The sequence below is a fragment of the Nyctereutes procyonoides genome, unplaced genomic scaffold (assembly GCF_905146905.1).
Source record: "Nyctereutes procyonoides isolate TBG_1078 unplaced genomic scaffold, NYPRO_anot_genome, whole genome shotgun sequence".
Classification (NCBI taxonomy): Eukaryota; Metazoa; Chordata; class Mammalia; order Carnivora; family Canidae; genus Nyctereutes; species Nyctereutes procyonoides.
Genome location: NW_026575140.1, coordinates 66,276,951 through 66,288,538, shown reverse-complemented (window position 1 = coordinate 66,288,538; position 11,588 = coordinate 66,276,951). Strand labels below are relative to the sequence as shown.

General features: G+C 39.8%; 1 pseudogene; it reads right to left on the bottom strand.

Moving 5' to 3' along the window:
- Positions 1 to 626: 626 nt before the first annotated feature.
- The window catches only part of LOC129496912 (52 kDa repressor of the inhibitor of the protein kinase-like), a 59,563-nt pseudogene continuing 48,601 nt past the window's right edge, over positions 627 to 11,588 (bottom strand).

Genomic DNA, 11,588 nt, shown 5'->3' with positions numbered 1-11,588 from the left:
ATATTCATTTTTTCAAAGAACTAATAACCCAACATCCAGCAACTGGATCGACAATGATAATTAATATTATGTCTAAAATGACAAGAGAGGTGCCTGGGTGGCTCAGTGGGTTAAGCATCTGCCTTTGGCTCAGGTCATGATCTCGGGGTCCTGAGAAAGAGCCCCAGTCAGGCTCCCTGCTCAGTGGGAAGTCTGCTTCTCCCTCTCCCTCTGTTCCTCCCCCCTATATTCATGCTCTGTCTCTGGCTTTCTCTCTCTCAAATAAATAAATAAAATCTTTAAAACAATTTAAAAAAATAAAAAATAAAATGATAAACTAAAACAATCCCAAAGTGCCATTAGCAGAGATCTCACAGAAGTGTAATGTGGCACCGTTAATGCTATCTTCTGGAAAAACAGGTTTTCAAAGACGGAGAGTTCAAACAAGGGCCATTAAAGGGAGATTATCAATAGCCAATGTCCCCAATGAGAGGCCTAAGGTCAAGAAATTCAGTTATTAAAAGGCCTTCATATACTTACAGCTTTTCTGGAAGCTGTTTTGAAATTTCTTTCATATTTTTTCAAGTATCAGATATAAGAGAAAGCCTATGTTTAAAGTCTCTTACGTAGTTTCAATGGCTCCTGAGTTACAGAAGCTCTGACTTAGTTGTACTGAGTTTGATATATGTGCCCACCATTATTAAATTCAGATCATGTTTTACATTAAAACTATGTCAAGCAAAGCCAAGTTACCTCACCTTTGTCCTGTCAAATTGTTCTTCAGGAAAGCTTTGAGACACTTCACCTTATTTTCACAGCATTCATTCTTAACTCTTGTCATAGAAATACATACAACCTTACGCAATGCCCAGATTTTGGGAAAAAGAGTTGATGTCTGGCAGATGGAGAACTTCATAAATGGTGGATGGAAGCTCTGTATCTTCCCCTCCATGTCCCTACTTGATTTTTCAACAATGCAGCTGAGCTAAGAGAGCATGCCAGGATTGGGTAAGGCACTTCCGTATGCGTCAGCATTTTGCTCCTCCTTTGTATTAAATATGATCTGTCCCATGACTGAGAGTGCCTGGGATAAGGATTTAAAAGCTCTCAGGTGCTGTTCTGATACTATATCTCTCAGTTCCTAAATAGTTTGTTCCACTATTGGAACTCTTAAGAGCTTCTTTAGGAACTCTCAGACATTAGCTGAGATTCCAGGTTGCTTTGCTGGCCTCTATGGACATTCTCATCTTAACACCAAGGTTGAGTGCCAAATTTGTGGCTTCTGCAAACTGAAATTTATGGTAAACTTCAATATGTTTCATCAATTCATTTAGTGAACAAAGCACTGCAGTCAAAGGACTGGCTGTAAAGAAGACATCAGAGGTCTGCCCTTGGAGATTTTTCCCAAAGGCTCTTGTAAAAGGTAGAACATGTTCAAGAACAACAATGGTAACAATGAAATCAAAATCTTATACTTCACTACAGAGCACAAAAGCCTGGACAGTTATAGTTATTCTATCTAATATTTGTGTCACTATGCTATCTAAACATAAAACAAGCGCTTGTAGGAGGTCTGCTAAAATTTCAAAAGCATCATTCCTGCTGTCCACTGAGGAGGACCAATTTCCTTTTGTTCTTTACCCCTTTCTTCACAGTTCTGAATGAGGACAGAAATTACAGTGCCATGCTCTAAAAGTGGTGACTGATGGGGGAAAAAAAAACGAACTTTGTCGATTGTTCCTAATGCAATGCAACAGATATTCCCATAACAGATGCTGCTTTTGCCAAACAAGTATTTAAGCACAGGAAAAAACAGAGTATGCAAATAGCTTGGGAGTATTTCTCTAGAAGTCTATAGGCCATAACTTCAATTTTGGAAGAAAAACCACTGGACACCATGTAAGCCTGGTAACGACAATACTTCATGTTTAATCCCCACTTCTCAGTTATCACAGCGTGAAATGGCAAAGCTGAAATTTCTGCATCAGCATCATAAGGTAGGAAGCCCACAGATTCAGGTTATGGATTTGTCCACAAACCTCACCAACACAGGCTCTTCCTCTGCTGTGTGTCTACTATGTGGTCAGTGATAATGGAAATAAATGGAGGGTCTCTCATTTCCCTGAGGGTTTCTTCCTGAATGCAGCTCTCACAGGTGTCTGGCACCTGTGTCTGCTCTTTACTGCCATGGTCTCAAAGAGCTGCTTTAGCACCTCTTCACCTGAATCCATCCGGCACTCCAGCAGTGCTTGAAAGTTATCAGGAGTAGACAACTTCTGGGATTTCTTCAGCCTCATGTCCATCCAGAGGTAGGTAAGCTTTGGTTTCCCATAAGAAGCAATATTTCAAATAAAGATTTTGAGTATTCTTTGTTTTTCTTCTCTTCAAGCATTAAAGGCAATGTTTTCATCCTGTACTTGGCCCCTTTCTTCTGCACTAGGGTTTTGAGCATTGCTGTTCTTTCTTTGTTTTTGTTCCTATTTAGTTTCACCATTTTTTTTTTTTTCTGTTTCAGTATCCTGATTTCATCTTCACCCAGTTCTTTTGTTTTCTGTGTCTACTCTGTGGATTGTTCAGATGTCTGTCTGGTAAGATCCAATACCTCTGGTATTGCATTATCTTAAAGAACCATCCTATGGGATGCCTGGGTGGCTCAGTCAGTTAAATGAACTGACTCATGATCTCAGAGTCGTGACACTGAGCCCCAAGTCTGGCTTTCCCCTCAGTGGGGAGTCTTCTTGAGATTCTCTCTCTCTCCCTCTTCCCTTCCCCCTCCCCAAAACTAATAAATAAAGCTTGAAGAACTGTCCTGTAAGGACTAGATTTACAGATAATAGAGGTCTCAAAGTATTTGGCATATCATCTATAATGTTTATTTACTTGATACGTCATTTTACCTTCTAAGTTTGCTCTCCTTACAATCATCCACCCACTTCTGACATCTGGCAGGGTTCTGCGGGAACGTGAGGAAGGGCAGGTCTAACTGCCAACCCCAAGTGTGTGTGGAAGACCTGAGCCAGCCCTCTCTTCCCCACATCCTCTGAGCAGCCCACCTGCCTGTCTTCAGCTCAGCAGGTGCCTTGAGTATAATGTTTTTATTCTTAGGAATTTGATTAGACAATCCAAAGAAACTGACTTTTCTCCTTCTTTAATGAGAGGAAAAAAGTGAACTCTTGGGATTATGACAGTATCAGATCTCATAAGAACACCTCTTGCTCTTAGATTGAACTTTCCAGCAAGGACATCGAAACATAATACACTGTAATCCATTATTTAAATCAAGTATTATGTCAACAGGAGCTCATTTGTTTCTCAGAACATTAACACAATTCAAAATTATCTCCACATCTGTCATTCTTTGCTAACAATAGCAAGTTGCCTATTAGTTCTCCAACACCATCTAGGAATTAATTCACTAGAAGCAGAACCCAAGGAGAATTTAAGAAGGCTAATGTCCTTCCCAGACCCATAGTAAGTTGCAACTTCAATAGTGACAGGCTAAGAACCCTCTTTAGCTGCACTGTGCATATGAGAGAGAGACAGAGACAGAAGCAGTGTGTGAAGCCTACTGACCTAATGACCTGGGCATACCTCTATTATAACTTTTATCACAGTCCTCAACTTATTTTCCTATGAGTACAACTTTGTCATTGGATGGCAAGGCCCTGGAAGGCAAGCATCATGTTCAAATTCTCTCTCTACTGTCTAGAACAGATGCATCATAATTAAAAGCCTCATACATACTCACTTCCATTAATAGCTTTTAGCCTCCTTCCAAAAGTTGTGCACACAGAGAACTGCGAAGATGGATTTGAGTTTTGCTTTTTCCATGTCCTCTGGTTCATCTTTCTGTGGAGGTGATGATGAGGATCAAATGGTCAAAGGAAGAAGCAGTAGCAGTAATCAGAGGCAGAGCTCCCAAAGGTAAGGTGTGTGTACTTTCTCACACATCCCTACTCCAAAGTGCAGACTAGGGAAAAAGGGAGAGACAAGGAAGATATCAATAGAAAGGAGATAGAGGACAAATACTCAGGGGACAACTACTATAAAATGCAGCATTTGCAAACATGATCCTACTTAATCCTTGGCACATCACTACGGGATAGAGAATTAGCTCCATTTTATAGAGGAAGAAAATGAAAGGTTAAATTATTTGTCCAAGGCCATGTAACCACTAAGTGATGAAGCCAGAACCCAAGTCTGCCTGTCTGAAAAGCCTGCTCCTTCCATTAATCCAATGTGTCTCTTTGGAAGATACTACATACAAAGCCACCACTCTTGTGGATATATCCCTCCACTGGCTACGCCTCTTGGCCTCAGCAGTGACTACACAGGTCTGCGTCCCCTGAGCCCTAAAGCCGGAAGGTTCAGGTTTTAGAAAGGGCAGAGCTGCTATGGCTTAGGCATTCCTGAGGACCCACAGAGTTAACTTGCTCTTTGCTGAGATTATGACTCCTTTGTTTTCAATGAGCAGTGGGTGGGTGAGCTATAGTGAGCTTTATATGATGCACCAAGTTCCTATTGTTTGTTTCTATACCAATAAAATGTGTTACATGCTCTACCAAGCCTTTTGTAATTAACATGCGTTTATTTGCAAGCCAATTGTCAAAAACTCACAAAGAATTTACTTCCACCTCTTTCTTCCAGCCAGGGCTCTGGCTCTATTTGGGATGTCAAGTGGGACCATACTAGAGCCTGAGATTTTCTTCTGACATAGCCCATCCTCTCTAAAGAGATGGCAACAGAAGCTGTCCTCAGAAGATTTACAGCCCAGAACTGGAGGCCTACCTACTCCTGGCTTGTTTCATGTGAAGAAAACCCCAAACACCACCTAACAGAGGGAATGGGATCCCTAAGAATTCAGAGGTAACTCCTGGAAGTGGTCTGCCTGGAGCTTACTTTCCTACTACACCTCCTCTTACAAGAAGCCTCAATAATCTCATTAAGGTAATCAGTTCTCTTAACCATTTTTTAACATTGCTGTTCTATGGGCTGCACAGTAATCACAGAGAGTAGAATTGGCACTGGTGAGCAGAATAATTCTGCTATAAGAATAATTCTGATTGAACGTAAGACCAAACTTTCAAATAACTATTGATGAATGGGGAAGTAGCAAACTGGACGAGATCTGAGATTAAACTCCAATAACTTCTAAAGTCAAAGTTACAATTCCACGATTTCAGATTTTCAAATGTAATCAGTTAGCTTGCAGCACCTATGGAGAGGAGATAGGGGAGAGCTAAGTTTTATTGAAATCTTCCAGGCTGGAGGACTGTGACCTAGTGGCTCCCTTGGTACAGAATCCTGTTAAGTCCAGCATGGCCCTGAGTGCCTGAAAAAAGGTCTGCAGGATGTCAGAATCCAAATAGGCTTCAAGAGGGAACAGCTTTTGAGAGAAGGAGGTCAGTGAAGAATCGGTTACCTTGAGCTCAGTCCTGATTCTCTAAATCAGAAAGACAAGCCCATCCCACCACCACTCCCCACAAATAACAAATCTTTAATGGTAGAATCACCATTTATAAGCCCTTAAAGCCAGAGCTGAAGCTGACTTAAAATCAGAAACTTGTAGAACAAAGACGAGGGTTGGGGGGAAGTTAGGAATGAGCAGACTGTGCGGTGAAGGTATGGAGATGCCAGCTCTCGCTGAATCTCCTGGGCGCTGGATTCCCACTGCAGGCCTACATGCTGTGCCCACTCAATGGCAGAGATAATGACCACCTCCACCTTGACTCTGCTGGGCGTCAGTCCTACTGAATGTCTGTCTGCAGAGGTTCTAATACCTGATCATACCCTCTTCTTCTCTTCCTCCCCAGCTCCCCAGCTCCCAGGCTCCACTGATCTCAGTGTGGGAAAGTACGGATACTTCATAGAAGGCTTTCAATGTCTAAATGCCAAGTCTACTTTCCCTGTCACTTGATTTCTCTGCCTCCTTTTTGATTTACCATGACACTGTGGCATTCATTCTGTCTGACCTGCAGAAACAACAGGATGCTTTATAAAAGGCACTGGCAAATCTGGGTCTGAACTCTGTCCCTGCCACTTAACCAACTATTCAGTCATGGATTTATTTTTTAAGCTCTCTGAAACTCAACCTCAATTTGTTCATCTGTGAAATGGGAATCATAATAGTTCCCTGAAAGGAATCAGAATCAGGATCACTGAGGATTTCAGGGTGAGAGTTATATGATACCCAGACATGCTCAACAAATGTTTCTCTCTGCCTCCTTCTTCCTTCTGCGCCCCCTTAGACTACACCGTGTCCTTTAAGAAGCCAGATTTGCTCTCTGACAGTATGTGACACTTTAAAAATAGAATACATTTTCAGTGATGGTTATGTGATCTATATAGAATAAAGCACCTCCTGCCAACTAAATAAATAGAGGAGAGCATGTACTCATTCCTGTTCTAATTTAATCTGTCTGAGTGCCTGGAGGTCTTTGTGAGGTAAATATTGTTTTCACTCTGACCTTGGTGCAGCGTTCCCATTGAATTTGTCTCAGTTTGTCCTTTTGATGTCAGGCTGATGCCTTTCTAATAGATTGAAAGCACTTTGTTGAGAACAGAGATTACTGAGATCTAATAATCAGTAAATACCTGTCCACCCTGGATGATCAAAAAGCGGGATGTTCTGGGAAACTTGCTGTTCTGCCTAATAAAGAGATAGCACGTGTGCCTGAATTACCAATTTTCAAAGAAGAGAACCCATCGAGACACAAAACCAGCATGGAACACAAGATTTTTGGTGATTTGGGAGCCCCCTTGGAGGCTGGAAGGGACATGGAGCACACGGAGAGGAGATAACAACTCAGGCCAGCAAAAGAGAGTGAGCAGAGCTATGCTCTCAGGTGCTCTGGATATTTTCTAGAGCATCTTTGATTCTAATGTATTTATTTGTTTCTTCTATATGAAGATTTAGAGTAAACATTTGTTCTAGGCTTTCCTCCATGAAATAGAAAAACAAGTATTTACAATTAATGCTTAATTGAACAATTCAGTGAAAAACAACTACTCATATCCAGTGGGTCACTGATTAATGGGTCAGTACAGGTCAGACCTTCCCACTCTCTGGCTCCATATGGATACATCTAGATATTCAGGAACTAATGTGCTGCCTTGATTTCCAGATAACTTATTTTCCTTATTAAGTCATTTTTTTTCTTTTTCATTTCAAAGCAAATGTGTATTCATTGTAAATCATTTAAAAAATACAGCCAAGAAAAACAAGAAAACGAACAGTATCTGTCGTTTACCATTTGGAGATGACTATTAATACTTTGAGAGGTTTTTTTTCTAGGCATAAATAAAGATATATGTTTAAAAAATAGGTTCATGAAATATAAACTGCAATGGTGTCTACTTTTTTGCCTCTCAAAAAATAAATATGTCACAATCATCTTTCTATGTTAATATTCTTCTTCAGCATACATTTTTTAATTTTTAAAAATATTTTATTTATTCCTTTGAGAGAGAGAGAGCACGAGCAGAGGGAGAAGGAGAAGCAGACTCCTTGCTGAGCAGAAAGTCAGACAAGGGGCTGTATCCTGAGCGGAAGGCAGATGGTTCACTGACTGAGTCACCCAAGCGCCCCCTCAGTATACATTTTAATGAATGCAAACAATTCCTTGTATCATAAACCATAGTTTATTCTGAAATCTAGCCTCATAAGCAAGGCTATTACTTGAAATGGGGGGAAATCACTCTATAAATCTTTGCTTACATCCAACTTTATTCCCACTGCATCATTTCTTTGGAGTGGAATTGAAGGACCAAGGTCATTTTTAAAAAACTTTTATTGTCAAACTATTTTTCAAAGATTTAAACCAAAGGATACACTCCACTGCTGTTTATATGTCTATTCCCAAAAACTCATGACATTCTTGATGTCAGGGATTGTGTCATTCATTTTTGTATCCAACATCTTTATGTTTTTGGACATTAAGTCACTGAAGTATTTATTGAATGAATGATTCGATGACTCATCGTTTAAATAAATGTATAGCCCAAGTTTGCATAACATCTCTGGAGTTCAGCTGTCTCTTTTGCACAATGAGAATTTTAGGTTATATGCTAACATTCTGTGATTTCATATCTCTTGTATGAAAAGCAATGACCTAGATACCTTAGGAGAGATTAGCCATATACACAATCCATAACCATAGTTATGGAACCTGTATATACATATATATATATGTGTGTGTGTGTGTGTGTAATATGTAAGCCAATTATAATTGTATAGAAACATACACAGATGTGCTAAATATTCAGAGAGAATAAGGCTAGATGACACAACAGGATATTCCAGGAAGATAATGCTCAGGTAAGCACAGACCACCAGCTTTCTATCTGAAGAAAAAAAGTTTTTCCTACTCTGGATTTTGTGTCTTATTGATATCTAAAAAACAAGAGGTAGAACTATCTTGAGATTCAGTTTCCTTAGGCAATTTCACCTAGGACAAGCAAGCTTATCCTACTAGATTTTAGGAACATTTCAATCACTTTTAAATTACCCAAGGTAAGATTATATCTGTTGACTTTCACACTCCTAGACATCCTGGTTCATTGGCAGTAAATGTCTATAGACCTCTAAACCATCCGTGTAGCAATCATGCCTATCTTCTATAACATGTTCTTCTCCAGGTCTCCCTGCTTCACAGAAATATTTGGCACCCACTATCATCCAATTTATTACTTAATTTGTGGTTATTTATTGAAAATCTATAATGTGCTTTTTAATGTACTAGGGGGAAATGAGGCAATGTGGTATACACTACAATGACAAGCATAAACATGATCTGCCAGTCACAAGGAGGAAGTTAGCACTTCCTTCTGGAGCCAGAGAAAGTCTCACAGAAGAGGATTCTTGAAGATTATACTCAAGATGATTCTGGAAGAATGAGCTCAAGCTCATTCTTGCCAGATAGATGGAACTGTGTGGGTGACAGTAGAGAACAAGATTCAAGCAGAGATAAAGCACAAAGGTCACAGAAAAGTGACAGAGAATGGCTGCCTTTCAATCTCCCCCAACTTATGGCTCTTTCCACACCACTCCCACAGTTCACCTCATGCAGGATCATCTGGGGGCCATCTGGTCATCCTGATTCAGCCACCTCTGACCACCTGCTTCATCCTAAACACCTCCAGTCTCCTTCTCTGGGCGGAGCCTACAAGATCCAGCCTCTACAATACTCACTGGGTCTCAAAGTTGAAGCCACCTTACTCTTTGGGTTTAAGAACTTCTCTCTTCCTGGAAGAGAGGCACTGCGACAGCAGTGTGAATCACCATTATCCTCAGAGAATTCCTTCTAGGCTCTGAAGCCACGTTTCCAAATGAGTGTCTTTGCCTGGGTTTGGTAATGAGGACGATGCTGGCTTCACAAATTAAGTTTGGAAGTGTTTGCTCTTCTATAACTTTTTGGAAAAGTTTAAGAAGGACTGGAATTAATTATTTTTTTAAATGTTTGGTAGAATTCATCAGTGAAGCCGTCTGGTCCTGGACTTTCCTTTGTTGTGTGGTTTTTGATTATTGATTCAATCCCCTTACTTATTATGATCTGCTTAAGTTTTCTTTTTTTTTTTTCATTTCTCTTTGTAAGTTGTATGTTTCTATGAAGGCATTCATTTCTTTGAGACTTTTCAATGTGTTGGTACATAATTGTTCATTAAGTAGTCTCCTCATTTTTATTTCTGTGGCATCAGTTTTAATGTCACTTCTTTCATTCCTGAATTTATTTGCATCTTGTTTTTTCCTTGTTATTCTAGACATTTGTTGATTTTGTTCATCTTTTCAAAAACCAACTCTTACTTTTGTTGATTTTTCCACCTTTTTTTTTTTTTTTACAATTCTCTGTTTCATTTATTTCTGCTCTAATCTTTAATTTTCCTTTCTTCTGCCAAACTTAGGGTTAGTTTGTTCTTTATTTCTTTGCTCTGAGAAGTTGGTTGCATACTTGAGATCTTTCTTCCTTCTTTTAATATTCGTATTTGTCACTCTAAATGTTCCACTTAATTCTGCCTTAGCTCCCTCCTATAAATTTCAGTATGTTTCCATTTTCATTGTCTCAAGATAGGTTCTGCTTTCCTTTTTGATTTCTTCTTTGACCTAATGATTGTTCAAGAATGTGTTGCTTAATTTCCACCTATTTGTGGATTTTCTCATTTTTCTTCCATTACTGATACTTAGTGTCATCCTACTTTGCTCAGAAGCGATACCTGGTATGATTTCAACCATCCTAAATGTGTTAAGATCTTTTTGCAGCCAGCATGACCTATACTAGAGACCATCACATGTGCACCTTTCCTGCTGCTCTTAGGTGGAATGTTCTGTATGTGCCTACTAGGCCCATTTGATCTACTATTTCCTTATTGGTAGTCTATCTGATATTCTAGCCATTGTTGAAAGTGGGATATGGAATTCTACTATTATTATACTGACATCTATTTCTGTCTTCAGTTCTGTCAGTGTTTGCTCTGTATATCTAAATGCTCTGATGTTGGGTATACATCACCCTCATCTGTGCTGCTGCTCCATGCTAAGGCCCCAAAGAATGAGTAATCTTGTACTTTTCTTTCTGTGGTTTGTTTAAACTATGTTTAAATGTACTACTGTCCTTTACTTATCAGCAAGTTGGAGCAAATGAGCATAGAATCAAAGTCTGGGGTAAGGGAGGGAGTTGAAAGGAAGAACAAAGGAATTATCTACACCAAGAAAACTTGTACAGAAAGCTGAGAAGCGCACTTATGCCCTTGGGTATGTAAAGAGGGTGGGGGGAGGGAGCTAAGTGGCAGCCAGCCTTGCTAAACCTTGCCAGAGTTTGGAAGTGACAGAAAGACATAAAACTCTAAACCTCCGCATTTAAAGGAACCTTAATTGTCACAAAATACAACATTTCTCATTGCAAGAGAAACACTATCTGGCCATTTGTAAAAGTGTTCCCTGACTAGAATCTCTCCCAGAACACTAGGAGAAAAAAAAAGAGTGAAACCAATCTGAAGAAGTTTTGTTCTTCCTCGAAGATGTATTGAAAGGCTCCTACCTGAGAGGGAAGATGAGAAGAGGAGGAACGAAAGATAAAAATGGATGCTCCAAAGCAGTGACATTTAGCAAAGTGATTAGGCAGTGACATTAAACAAGCTCCCAGGCCATTTCCAAATGATTTCTATGAGCACCTGTGCTGCTCGGGAAAGCCAGGTTTGAGGTGGGGGAAAAAACAGAGTCTTAATTAAAACCTGAGGGTACTTGCAATAGAAAGTTCAGGAGAGAATTGCTTGTTTTTTTCATCAGTATGACTTTTTCTTCTTTAAGAAGGATTCCTTTTTACCCTAAGGAGCACAATGAAGAAAATATATTCAGCCAGAGTAAGTAGAAGGTACGGATAGAAGAAGGACGTTAATGGTGCTTTCTATAGGAAATCATCTTCCTTTGACTCTTGCCTCTTCCCCTCCCCACCAGGCAGACGCATCGGAGTGAGGACTGTTTTTTATCACAGTGACATAATTAGTCTCATTGAGTTTATCAAATCCCTCTTTGTCCAAAATCAGTGTTCAGAAAACGAATGGTATCTGCAAGATCTAGCCAGAGTGAAAGCTCCCTAGCAAATAATATGTGATTA